At 37.4% G+C, this 14,704-nt stretch overlaps 1 long non-coding RNA gene across 1 annotated transcript in view; it reads right to left on the bottom strand.

Moving 5' to 3' along the window:
* The window catches only part of LOC115947945, a 32,041-nt gene that overhangs the window by 6,888 nt on the left and 10,449 nt on the right, over positions 1–14,704 (bottom strand). Inside the window, exon 3 of the long non-coding RNA XR_004081794.1 lies at positions 8,825–8,929. This is a non-coding gene — a long non-coding RNA (uncharacterized LOC115947945). The remainder of the gene's footprint in view (positions 1–8,824; positions 8,930–14,704) is intronic.

The following is a 14,704-nucleotide window of genomic DNA, read 5'->3' as shown; positions in this document are numbered from 1 at the left end:
TCATACTGCATCACGTGTGAACCATTGAACTGAAGGCTTGATTTCAAATCTTCTGAAGTCAGTGAGCATCACTGAGGGTTTCTGCTTGCTTGAATTTAATCACCACTGTCCTTTCTGGTCACTATGCCAAAAAGTCACTGCGTTTCCAGTCCTGAATAAAGAATGCTGGTCATGCACACAACACCGAAAGCCAAAAAATATGTACTGGGAGGTCAACAATGAAGAATGAGCCTTTCCATTTTTTGTTAATCCAAACATTTGTGTTTCTGATTTAGGGATTATAGTTCAGCAGATGCCAACTGTTTACATTTCAGGAAAGGTCCCTTTGGTATGTATGAAGGACTTGTCCTGAAGTGAGTCTGCTTGATCTCTATAAATATTTGGAGGTAGCGTGCTACTTTAATGGAATTAATAAAAATAGTGGAGATTTTTATTGGTACATAGACTATACTCCACAGAACGTCTTTGAACTGACTTGATGTAGCCCATTTATTAAAGTGTCTGCTGTACTCTCATATTTAGCAGAGCATCACTTTAGAGACAGATCTTACCACTTATACACCTATGATGAGACCCACTGAGTTGAACAGGATTTCTCACTGTAGTAAGATATGACTTTTCTTTACGTTTTTTTTCTTTGTCTGTCTGACATTGGAGCTTGCTTACAGGTATCAATTCCTGGAGTTGCACACAATTCATCAGAGTACTGGGAGAGAAAGGAGTATCTCAGAAACCACAACAGGCAATTTGTAAAGGCTAATGATTTAATGACATCTTTTACAGCTTATGGTAAGTCAAACTTTTGTGGTTTTAGTAAAAAGCTTAAATGAGTTCTCATGTTTATTTTTCACAGTTATTACATTTATCGCTCTTAACTAGATAAGGATAATTCAAATATTTTAAATTATATGCCTAAATATATATATATATATATATATGTTTGTTGCATTTCCCTTTCCTCTCCTTTTGCCCTTGAAAAAATCAGCCATGCTGTCCCTTTTTCCAGTTCTCACAGAGAACTAGTTTTGCCAACCAATTTCCATGTGATGGAAATACCTGACCTTTTGTTGAAAGGACAAGACACATGCAGGATTCTACTGAGGTATCTGTACCTCTGAAGCATATACATTGTATTCTTTAAGTGAATTATTTGCCACTGCAATGTTATGCTTACCTCATTCTTCCAGCTGAATCCACAGATACTGGGATGAGCTGAATGATTTTCAACAGTTCACAAATATTTACAAAATAAGTGGTTTTTACTCAAAAGTATATTTATGGAAATGCTAAACATAATACAATATTAAAGAAAATATTTCTGGGGCATAGGGCAAGTAGAAATTCTAAGAAAGACACTGGAGCACAAGAACAGCAGATATATAGAAAACACAGAGAACATAGATTACATTTTTGTATTTAATTCAGGATAATTTTTTCAGTGTTGTCATTATATGATGCATTAGAAGAGCCTGCAAAAGGCTCACAGTCCTTGCACCCTCTTCTGAGGTTCTCTGTGGAGATAATTTTTCCTGATTTCATAGACAAATTCAGAGTGAGTAGCCAAATATTCAAAATATTTTCCATTCACTTACCAATTAAACAACCAGTCATTACAAAAAATCTTGCTCTCTGACTGTGTCAATATTGTAATACCTTAAATATCTCTTTGGACCAGGGTCCACTGGGAGAAGTTAAAAAGCTGGATGAGATTATGATCAAAAGCAATAGGAATGGCTGGAAAGCCATAATAAAGTGCTAATATTCCACTACTTGGTATTCATATAAAGATTGATGCTGAATATACTTTAATTAGAATATAAGATGATGACTCAAAGTGAGATGTCTAAATAGCAAGTGCATAAATATATAAGTAGGATAGAACTGAAAAGACAAGACATCTCAGAGATTCTGTTAAAATGGGCCACTGAGAAATACACCAATATGCAACATGCTTTTTGACAAAATGCAGAAAGATGTACTTCAGAGCTCTGGATAATTTTTTATTTCTTGATTTTAAATTCATTGGATTCATAGAAAATATCTAGAAGCCATTGTGTCCATCCCTAAAAGAAACATCTGCTTGATGTGTAACTGATGTCCAAGAAACAATAAACAGTTGAATGGGAAGGGTAATTACAATATTAGATTGATTTATAGCCCAATAGTCTGCTTTAATCTGCACCTAAAATACTTGAAAAATTCTAGTGGCTAAATTGCCAGTGCTCCCTGTAGATGAAAATTTTATTATTGATTTAATTTAGAAAAAAGCAAAAGCAGTAAAGCTCAGAGAAAACCAACTTTTTTTAAAAAATGCCAAATGAGCTTGAACAAATCACTATGCCTAATTCCTAAGCACTGAACTGAAGTGCTTCTAATTTCACAAATATGTGTTTATGTGCAATGAGTACAAGCATAATTCTGGTGAAAACATTACTCCATAATCCCTCAATAAGAGTGAACATGCCAAACCCCACTTTAGTCTTCTACAGGAACCCTGATGTTGAATTCTGTTCTGTACATTTAACACAGAGAAAAATTCTAGACCAATGTGACATCTTATTAAAAAAACCCAAAACAACAAGCTGTAAATTCTTCCCTTTTGAGACAAAAATGAGACATCAGTTTTCCGAGCCTGGGGATGAAGTTCCTCTGTTGGCAGTTACTCCTCCTGGGTAACCTATCACTATGTTTGTAACCTTGGCTTAGATTTGGCACTGGTTATCCAACAGGCCATCTCTTTCTGGGTCCATAGCACAGTCTGAGAGAGGTCCTCTGTTTATCAGTGTAACTGCTTATTTCACCAAGCCAGCCCCCATGCTCAAGTGGAAGATGATTATATAGCATGGTGCCAACACATGCAGCCTTTATCTGTGCTCCATTTACAGAGAGATGAGGCTGCTTCATGCTGATCATTTTAGTTTTTAACCCATAGAAGAGTATGATTCCAACCTGTGTTATTTCTTATTTATATAAACATTAATAATTTGTTGCCTGTTTCAATACTATGGAAAATGATGCATGCATTGCCAGTCTTTTCTTGACTATTGCTTAAAAGGAAACAAATAGGCCAAAATCTGGGTTCACTTTTAAGGCATTAACTTAATGCAAGTCTGCTGTTAAAGCTACAGGGAGTGCAAAATCTGCTGCCCTGGCAAGGAAACTTCCTGTGCTAACATCCAGCTTTCTGCTCATGTCTGGGCTCAGGAGTTTTCAGGAGCTGCTCCAAGTCATCCCTTTAAATCTGCATTGTCACCTGATTTTGCCTTGTACTCCTTGAGTCTTTATGGGTAATTTCTATGCAAGCACTGTTATGTAAGCACAATATCCTTGTTCCTTGCCTAAATTTCAGTTATCCCTGCTAGGCAGCCTCCAAGGCACACAGCTTTTTATTTTTCAGAGGAAAAAAGTATTCCATCTTGCTTTATGTTTCCAAATTCCATCTTGAGATTCCAGCCTTTCTAAGTTTCTTTGTGCATTTATCTACTGACTAAGAGGATCCATTTGCTTGTACTGACGAATTTCTGCCCTAACTGAAGTCTTTGAACTTGTAATTATCTTTAGAAAGTCTTTACTGTACCATCTATGTTCAAAAAGGTTTTATATCTTAAAATGACAAGTTTAGAAGTACATTAGAGGAGACATTCAGAGCATACAAATATAACTATGGAGATGAGTATTAAATATTACTTTACAGAAGATTAAAGTGCATGGATTGAACTTCCATCTTGGATTAGGACTGTAACCAAAATTTACTGGCTCTGTCTTAAATTTCTTCATGTCCCATGAAGACTGGCATTTTTAGGTTGCAGAAACCTCTGAACAAGTATCAACTCCACAGAGCTATAATTAGCAAAGGTAGGTAACAGAAAGGACAGGAAACTGCAGCTGTGTGGGAGAGAGACATTTCCAAAGAGTCTCTGAAAGACAAAACTGAGTTTACTGTTTCAGCAGTGGGAAATCTGCTCCTAAAAGAGGCCTTGAAGTCCATTTCTGTAGCATTGGAGTCCCTGCGTAGGCAAGGATAGGTAGGATTCAAATCTACACAGGGACCCTCAGCCGATGTCATTCAGCCCTAAATGCAGATGTATCACTGGCCAGAGGAGCTGGTCAACAACAAATCACGTGTGCAATTGGAGCTCCTATAAAAGCAGCTACAGGAATTAACTCAAGGCTGTTTGTCACAGGAATTTGGGAGTGTGTGTCATCTCTGCCTCCAACCCACACCCCCCATCATGTTACACATTTCTTTAAAGAAAAATTAAATGTCCACTGTGCAATATGGAAGACTTTGGAACTGCAGGTGTTCAGTCATTGCTCAATTTTAGACATTTTTGCACAGGGAAGTTCAAACTAAACATTTTTATTTCGGTCAGGAGATTTCCTCTGCATTATTTCTGCATTATCAGAGAGACAGAATAGAAGAAAGAAAGCTGACAACACTAATTAGATTGATAAGTGTTAGGAAACCCACAAAACCATGACAGAAGAGAGAAGTCTCTTTCAGTAGACTGGAAATTAAAAGGGAAAAACTAGTAAAAATACCAAGCTTTGTCTGTGATCAGAAAAGACTGCACTTCTCATACGGGACATTCAAAAAACAGGTCCTACTTTCTCAAATAGCAGGAGAAGTAGAATCGTGGTATTACTTACCGGGAAGAATGAAGTGGTGTCATTTTATCCAAAAGCTTGGATCATTCTATGTAATGGGCATGCCATTCAATTTATTAAATTCAAAGAAGGTTTACAGAGAATATATGGAAACACCTGACCTTTCCCTTATCAGAGTGGGCTACAAAGAAATCAAATGTATTCTGTGGAGACTGCTGTGTTGAATTTTTGGCCCTGCTAAGTCAGCACAGCTACCACAGCTCTCAGAGGATAATTTGGAAAAGCACAGTGACTTCAACCCTGTGTATTTGTTTTGCTTGAACACAGGGGACAAGAACTCCCTGTGGACACTCTCCATGCTTAGTCTGCCATCCCAAGAACTCCTGAGGAAAGAACTGATATTCTGCAATAATTTCCTGCTGCAGCATCTTACTCTGCTTCAGTTGTGTTGGCTATTCCTATAGCTTGTACTCTCTCAGAATACTTATGGAGGGTGCAGCATATACCAGTTTCTCCACAACTATATTCAAGTTCAGAAAAATAGGTAAAAAAAATAATTTGTTCTTCCCCCCCCGCATTTCACATATTGACTCTAAGGACAATATATTCTTTTGGGTAATTTGTAGAGAACTACAGGTAGGTGCATGGAGTACTAACAGACTTGCCAACTTATTCCAAAAAAAGGATGTGCCTAAACAATAGCTGGGCAAATATTCAAATAAACATAGTAATAATAATGATAATAATAACAACAAGAGCAACAATAACAGAAGGGGACAACGGAGGAAGACCATGAAGGCTAGAAGGGCAATGTATAAGGGGTAAAAATTTTATGGCCTGCAGAAACATCAACAGTAGTGATAAGAAAACAATCAAAATGTAGCTACTTGATCTTCAGGCTGAGGTTTTAGGATGACAATTAGAAAACCCTGTTTTCAATTGAAGAGGATTTGTTTGATTGTAAGTCACCAGAGACAAAAATTTGGTGCTCAATGCCTTCTAAAATGAAATAAAATTTCAAGGAGAGCTGGATTTGAAATGCAACATTTATTTCTACCTTATAAGGCAGTGTTAGAAGAAGTTCCCTTCATATCTTCCTCAATAGCTTTTATACTAGCAAATGCTCATATACTCAAGTGAAAAATTACTGTCATAGAAAAAGGGAAGGGGTTCTTTTAATTTGCTTTGCTCTTTTGAACTTCCAGTGACCTGCAAAACATGGATAAAACCCATTGGTTTATTCACTCACTAGAAGGCTTTAGAAATATCACTTTTACAGGAGTGATAACTGCTAGAATTGTGAAATTTGGTGATTACTTCAGATGTTAAGAATAAACATTGGTGCCACTAATGTGCCTTATGCATGCTAACAATAGGTACAAAAGTTATTGGATTGCATAATATTCATTTCTAACCTGGAGAAGACTTAGGATCTTATTTCATGGAAATAACAGAATGAATGGAAATCAGTTAATAGGATTAAACCCACTGTAGAGAGATGTGAAGCATAAAGCCATAGTTAATGACTCGTGATCTCTCTCCCTCTGCCCCATCAATGCAGTCCCTTTATTCCTCTTTGGTCTATGCAACTCATGTATATTCCTCTCATCTAGCAGTTCATGACCTTGTTTGAGTACTTAGTCTTTTCCTTAAAAACTCAGATGATGGTAAGATTGCTTTTTTTAAACAGCAGTGAAATGTACTATACATGTGTGAATCAAATGAAAAATATTAATTCTGAAATGGTAGCTCTATTGACTAAAAAAGTTTATGTAAATCAAATTTTCACATCTTTGTTCCAAGCACTCCAAAAGAAGACATGATGCTGAAACCAGGGTATTATTTTGGCATGCTTACTCCTTCACCTGATTGTCTCTGATCTCTTAATATCTGCATTGTGGTTCAATATCACAAAGCAAAATATGTACTGCTCTTTCCTCAGCTGACCCACTTGTGGAGTATTTCAGAGTGTCTAGATGTGGCACTTGGTGCTACGGTTTAGTTGATTTGTTAGGGCCTGGGTTGGACTCAATGCTCTTGAAGGTCTCTTCCAGCCTAGTGATTCTGTGATTTAGATTAAGACAATATTTCATTATGTAAATATAAATCTCTGTGACTTAACTCTTATTTCAAGTGACAACAGAAACTGTTTAAATGTTTCTCATATTAAAAAGATCTCAAATTCCATATTTCCATTATGATGAGATTCATACCAAACTCTTACTGAATAAATAACATATGCACTGTTATCGAATAAAAAGAATTGCATATCTAAATAGAAGGAATTGAAGTGTTGTTTTAAAGACAATTGAATCTTGAGTACTGCTTTAAAGATTGTACCACTATATTAAATCATACTGTAGTTTATGCAAAATATTGCAATATATGTAAATTCTAAGATTAGAATTAGCATTCCTTTAGGTGATGAAACTCCAGAAAATACACTGAGAGATATTTTGATGTTAAGTTTTTCTTACAGATCCTGAGATTTATAAAATAACCCGGAGGAAAGGAAAACACAGAAGTCAATTCAACCTGTGCTCAAAACCAGTGACTAAAGTTTGCATGCTTAGTTAGGAGAGGTCTGTGGAGCTAAATCTTGGCTCTCTTCAAACTGGAACAAATTTTTAGACTAGTCAAATTACTATCACTCTCTTGGCAATAGTGGAATAAAGTTCTGATTTTAAACCCAGAAGAATTTGCTCCAATAGTATTGCTGTGGATGAAATATCACACTATTTTGTCAATATCCTCTGAGCACAATATTATTTGGTGTGATTGAAAAGTAACTATTAAAAATTACATCAAAGACTTGGTAGTATCTTTAAAAAGCAGAGTTATTTTTCTGGCAATCCTCTTGCTTTCTTTGCTATAGTCCAAAAGACACAAACTGAGCTGGCAGTGTACCCTTGTGGCCCACAAGGCCGACGCTATCCTGGGGTACATCAGGAAGACCACTGCCAGCAGGCTGAGGGAGGGGATCCTGCCCCTCTACTCAGCCCTGGTGAGGCACATCTGGAGTGCTGTGTCCTGTCCTGGGCTCCTCAGTGCAAGAGAGACACGGAGCTCCTGGAGTGGGTCCAGTGGAGGGGAACAAAGATGATCAGGGGAATGGAGCATCCCTCTTACAAGGAAAGACTGAGGGAGCTGGGCTGGTGGAGCCTCGAGAAGAGGCGACTGAGAGGGGAACTCATCAGTGTCTATCAGCATCTGAAGGGAGGGTGTCAAGAGGATGTTTCCAGGCTGTGCTCAGTGGTGCTGAGCAATACAAGACACAATGGGCAGAAACTGATGCACAGGAAATTCCACCTAAATATGAGGTAGAACTTCTTTAATCTTTTAAATCTTAAAACTTTTTGCAGTGACTGAGCACTGGAACGGATTGTACAGAGAAGTTGTGGAGTCTCCCTCACCAGAGATTAAAGAATTATCTGGACACAAGTCTGTGCAATGTGCTCTAGGATGGGCCTTCTTGAGAAGGGAAGTGGATCAGATGACTCACTGTGGTCTCTTTCTGATGCTGTGAAATTTCTTTGCTTTCAAACCTGGGCATGTGGATAAATCAAAGAACATCACATTTGCTGGAAAGGAAGATGCCAGTACCCTAATCCTTCTGTGAGAGAAGCTGGGATTTGCACTTCAGGAAACTTTCAACCCTACAGAAATGGAGGTCCATGACAAGGGTCTGGCATACAGTCAAAGTCTTCCAGTCACTCATATCCCACTCATTGTCTGGAGATGATTTCTAAAGAAACTGCATTCAGTTTGCCTTGAAGTTTAAGAACAGTCAGAGAGAAGGGGGAATGAGCAAAGCCACACTCTGCCCAGATTAATGGTTGTCAGTCTGCTTGTGGACCTGTCAAATGTAACTATGCAAAGTCTTCTAAGAGCAGGAAGCGGATTTGATATCAAAGGCTACACACAGGCAGCAGCTCTTAACTCATGGCTTATGTAAGTGCATATATATAAGAACAGAAGCCTCTACTTAAACCAGCCAGTCAACAACTCTCTTTCTGAGCTGTGGTGTGTCTCCAGAGATCCTTATTCAATTATTAATGCATCTGCTGCTAATTTCATCATGCAGAGTGTGAATTTGTCTTTTCATGACGAGCTCTAAGGGAAGTTTGTAAGAAATATAGAACTTGTCAGCACATAAGAGTCAACACATTACTGCTGTGCTGCAGCCATTTATAACAAAACTAAAATGAGCACTCACTTGTTTGGCATTAATTTAACGTCCCACTTAGCTCCTATCAGACGTAAATAGCTGCTTCATCCATTTAAGCATTTCTGTTCGTGCACATAATGAAGTACTCTGTACCTGTCAAGTAAGCAGAATTCATAACTGAAATAAGAAATGGATGAGAAAATTCAATGTTCTTAATATTAAACCTCTACAGGGGTAGCATCAGACTTTTTTTATGGCTTCTGTGAGATTCACTTTTATTCCATTGTTCAGACACCAGAGACATGACACACTAGCATGCTCTAAAAGGGATGTCTGTTCAACTTATGGCACAATCAACAAAAGCTGTAGTTGTTGAACACATGCTATTACAAAATAAAATAGTTAACAAACCTGTCGGTATTTAAATATTTTTATGTTATCTATTTTAGAAACACAATTTAATTTTCAACAGCACTCTAGCTGTGATCATATTCTCTAGAGGAAATTTTTATGAGAATGAAGAGAGGTAATGACTACTATTAGTCACTGTCATTAGCATAAAACATTAGAAATGACAATATTTATAACAAGCTATGACATGACAGTTAAAATATGACTTTCTATCCTTTGTGTATGCTTTGACTACAGCTGGTTGCTATTTTCTAAAGTTAAACTGATAGAAGTTTGGTAATGGTATATTTAATAGCATGTTCATCATCAGATCTAATTGTTTTCCACCACAGGGTATGAAGTTTTATGTCCTCTATCAACCCAAAACAAACAACCCTACTGCTTAATGGCTCTTCAATTAATGTTTATGGTGCTACTTTTATAACCTAAGTTACAAGAAAAAATATCCAACAAAATCCTTCCAAGAAGCCATTTAAGAATTTAAGAAGCTTAAGGGACTTCAACCAATACCAAACATTACTAAAACATGTATGATATCCCAAAGCTGAGGATGTGAAATAGAAAACAGTAGAACAACATTAGAAAGACATTGGAAAATAGAAATAGAAGACACTGAAAAGTTCTTCTAGCACAATTGCCATTGGAGGGGAGAACAGACCTTCATGTTGGGGAATTTGGCTGAGGGACTTCAGGCTGGCCACCTTGCAATTGATGTTGATGCTGGGTTAAACAGAGAAGACCTGTTCACCCCAAGTCATGCACAGCTCAGACTCTGTTGCTCAGATTGCAAACTTATTCCCCTGAGAGTGATTTGCCCTCACTAACCTAGCTGCTAACCTTCTACCCATAATTCTTTTCCCTATTTAGCAGAGCTTATGCTGATTAAAATGAAAGAACAGTTCAAAGACAGGTTTCTCTTTAACTGCCTTGGTGCATATTAATTTTTGTCTCTCCCTTTTGTACTAAGCCTCTAGAAAGCAATGTAAAATTACTGTAAATACGTTTTCACTGGAGAGCTGCCATTGTTCTAAATTATGAAAGCAAATGATTTCTGACTTAGACTGTTAATTGTACATAGCAATAAATACATTAATTTTAAGCTTCTCATGATAGTTCAGACACCCTGATTTCTAGCTTTTAATGATGCATTATGAGCCTTTATTTCTCTGACATCCAGGCAATTTATCACTGACACTCCTCAGTCGCCCCGAGTAGCTGGACATCACTAGACAAGAAAGAATCAAACCTGAGGGGGGTCAACATTTCTTTTCAGGAATTACTTGTGTTTTTACACCATAAACTCTGCTTGGCATTCATTGCTGCAAATATATTTTAATAGAACTGCTGTTATTCTGCCTCTCCTCCCAGTCTCCCAGGAGTTTTTTGTAGCTCAACATGATGTTCAAAAACAGGCAAAAAATGCTCTGTGAAGTTTAAAGGCTGTCAAGCCTTCTTGGCAAATTCCCTCCAAGAGCACAGCTGAGAAATGACAAACCTATCACCTGACTGGCTGGTGTTTAAAGCTGACTGCTTTTGATTAGGAAGCAATGAACCTTCCCTTCTGGAGTTCATTCTGTGTTTTATAAGCACCTATTCACTGAAAATTATGCAGTTGAACTGATTTGAATTTGATTAGCGTAATGCTTCAGTTTTATTATTTGTAGTAAATACAGGCATCTCTTATGGTTTTTTACATTTAGGAGAATGTCAGGATAGTTAAAGACTTACTTTTACTTCACATGGATTATTGCTAGACATTTAAAACAAATCCAAGAATAATATATGCCTGTATTGCAGTTACTCACTTGTTGTGCATTGCTCAGTAGGTACTCACACGCTACTTCTCGCTGCTCCAGTGGGAAGAACAGGATGAAGGCAGCCCTGCCTCTCAAGGACAAAGTACTGTGTCCCCAGCAGGTGAGTTGAGTTGGAAGTAACTGTGAAATGCAGCAGCTAATGTCTTTAATGGAAAACTCCTGTATTAAATTCTCTGCTGCAGACTCTGATATTTCAACAGGCAGCAGTGAGGAGGAGCAGAGCTGCTACCAGAGGGGCTGGCACTGAGCACTGAATCGCTCCTTCAATGTCAACCAGCTTCAGGAGCTGTGAATGCTCTGGGAAGCTGGATACCCTTTTATCTTCTGACAGCCTTTCAATTATATGTCCCTTCATATTATTACGTAACTTCCAATGATCTGCACTGTGGACCTCAGTAATAAAAACCCATTTCATGCCTGAAGAACACAACTTCTTTGATAAGTCAGTTTAGACCTAGACGGGGAGCAGTGCATTTGACCAGAAGAAAATGCTGAGTGGAGTCAGATGGTCAGGTCAATAAAAGCTAAAAATAATATTTGACTTTGAGAGAAAAGAGAGTTCAGGACACAGCCTAAAGGCTAGATTCAGCCCTAGCTAAACATTCTCTGTATCAGTGTTATAAGGAGAGATTAGACACCCAAACTTAGATGCTGCAGCAGGGTTACAAATGTACCTACAGAACTCACCAGTAAGGACTGGGGGTAACTGAGAGCTTTCATTATTGCTGGTATGGTCCATAGTGTCTTATGTTTATTAGCTTCAGGATGAGTATTCTCCACCATTTAATTCTACCTATCTTAAGAAAAATGCACATACTTACACAATTTACCTCCTCATTTACTTACCTGTTTTGTAGGCCATCATTATAGTGCATGACTACAGTGACATAACCCAGCCGTTGGGGATGCTTTTAGAAAAATAAAGGAGGCTCACTTCTGCTGTAATTCCAGCTAATATTGAAATATTAGAGTGATATATGCATTTTCAATACTTCTTGAGTTTTCATTAGTACTAGCTCGCTGTCTCAAAAATCTGTAACATATTAATTTCAAGAGTATCTGTATAAAGATGCAAGACAAGAAGTACAAAAAAGCTGGTTTGGGTCAGGATATTTACATCTTTCATGCCAATCATGACTCCAGGTATTTGAGAATGTGAATCTGAGACTAGTGAAAGCTGCAGGCTGTCAGTACTTCTAAAAACGAAAGTGGACAAATATGGAGAGAAGTGTCTAATCTCTCTTTTAAAAATGTTCAGAGTTATCAACAGAAGTGCCTTCTCCTAAGTAAATCCTATTTCTTCACTAAACAACCAATTTAAAAACAAAGTCTTCAGGGGAAAGAATCAGCAGAAATTACAGAAGTGCAGAAAATTCACTTCTGGGAAATTCCATGGGCCAATTTCCACAAGGTGAATGAGGTGCATGAGAAGCTCAAAGTGAAGCCTTGAATGGTCTGCTCACAGCAGAACTCTTGTGCGTTGGGCTGGGCTTCTCTACACACACTTTTCAATTTCTTGCTTGACAACAGAGCATTGGGCACAGAACAGGCCTACCTCAAATTCCAAGGACTAGCATGTGCCTCATGCCTTGTTCTTCTCAGCTCTGCACAATTTAATTAATGATACAACATGACATACACAATCTGTAGCTTTTAATGAAAGCAACGCCCACAACTGAAATTGAAAACTTTGCTCCCAAAATGTTTTGAATTTTGCCCAATCTCAGTTACCTGAAAGACTGCTACATAGTCTACACTAGGCATTTAAGAACATTTTGTAAACAGTAGAGGGCATTTAATTTCATTTGGGTTTTTTGACACATAACTGAGAAGTGTTTAAATAGTCCTTTGGACCTGAACTGAGTAACTGAGTATATATATATGTGTACATATATATATCTGTGTGTACATATATGTGTGTATATATATATATGTATATGCATATATATACACACACATATATATGCAGCTGGAAAACAAAAAAAATCAGAAAATGCAAGGAAGTAATGGAATTAGATGAATCTTGGTATTTTGCTACAAATTTCTATCTTGCTCAGGAGGGGGGAAAAAAATCAGACTTCCCCCTTCTTCCTCTATAGACTTTTGTTAATCTTCTGGAAATATTAAGTAGAGCCTTCCAGCCTTCTGAAATATTTTATCACTTATTAAAAACTGCAGTTACTACTGCAGTTAAAGGAACTACTAATCTCAAGTTTCCAAGAATACTAGGTCATTTCCTTTAGGCAACCATGATCACCTACTTCCAAGTCCCCCTTGTAAAACATTTTAAGAAATGTGGTATAATGGTTAGGAGTTTGGGCTCTAAGTAAAGGTATTTTGGTTCTGATGAATAGCATTCTGTGATGTAGGGCAGTTTCCCCCTTCTTCTTCCATTTGCTATATGCAAAGCAAAAATAAAAATAAATAAAAAATATTTCTAAGAGCCTTAGATTACTATTTATAGTGTTAACACACTTAAATATAATCTAAGTAAACCCTTAAGAAAGCTTCATATTTTCACCCATTTCTTTATCTCACTCACAGCCTACATAAAACTGGAGTGTGAATACTGTCACCTAGGGTTTATTTCCAGCTCTAGCCAGCAGACAGAATCTTGAAAAATACATGGAGTTTTTTTCCCAGTCTAGAGCACTTTAGGCTTGAGTAGCTTCGGGCCACATTCTTGTAGCTCTTTCTCTGTAGAGAAAAAAATCCATGTCTAAACCAGGGCATAGTTCAAATTTTTATCACCATTTGCAAGACTGGAACCCAAAATTAGTGTGGGCAGAAAGGCGCCACCCCTTTTTTAAGACACGGTGACAGGGAATATGGTCCCACATGATGACTTCATGCTGTTCCTCAGGGAACACTTCAGGTCCATTTCTGGTGTGCAGTCAGGAGAAACAAGGGAAGGACTGTGCTTGCACCAGGCTGTAGGAAATGAAGCTGAGTCCAGCTACAGCAGGACTCCACATTAGCTACTGATGCTGATTCTGTGAGCTGAGACCTCCTGGATGTACTAGCTACCAACAGCAAGTGACAATGGTCTTTTGTTTCACGTGCTCCTTGCTGAAGAAACAAGTTCGTTTCTAATAACTAAATGCATTAATTACACTTGTACTTTTTAATAATTATAATTGTACTTTTCTATGACATATGGATGTATATAAGTTTATTACAGAAAAATACAACTCAGTATTTAGCTTGAAGGATTTAGGAAATGTTAGATTTATAATTTCCAATATAATTACATTATGTTCTTCAGCATATACAAGAGAACATAGCCTTTAACTACAGGATACCTTACTACCCTTTTCTCCAAAAGAACTAACTCATTCTGGATATAAGATTGAATGAAATACTTGTATCTGTCCTAAATTCTAATGGTATGACCCTTTTTTTTTCTTTCTCAGCCAAATGGTTGCTGCTGTAGTTTTATTTACTTTCTAACAGATTTTCATTGTGCATAGTTTGTAGCAACAATGCTACAGTAGCTGAACAATATAAACCTTAATTAGTGAATTCACAGTAGCTCAAAGAAGATACCAATATTTTCAGAGATTAACAAGTGGAGAACAGAGCAAAAAACTCCCAGAATTTGCAAAATTTGGTTTTCACATACTGTCTCAAAGGATTGACTTATGCCAAGGGGAGATGATTTCTTCAAGTATTTTCGATGCTCCACACACTGCAAAAATAC

Source organism: Geospiza fortis, unplaced genomic scaffold (genome assembly GCF_000277835.1).
Source record: "Geospiza fortis unplaced genomic scaffold, GeoFor_1.0 scaffold264, whole genome shotgun sequence".
Classification (NCBI taxonomy): Eukaryota; Metazoa; Chordata; class Aves; order Passeriformes; family Thraupidae; genus Geospiza; species Geospiza fortis.
This window is presented reverse-complemented; position numbering and strand designations above follow the sequence as displayed.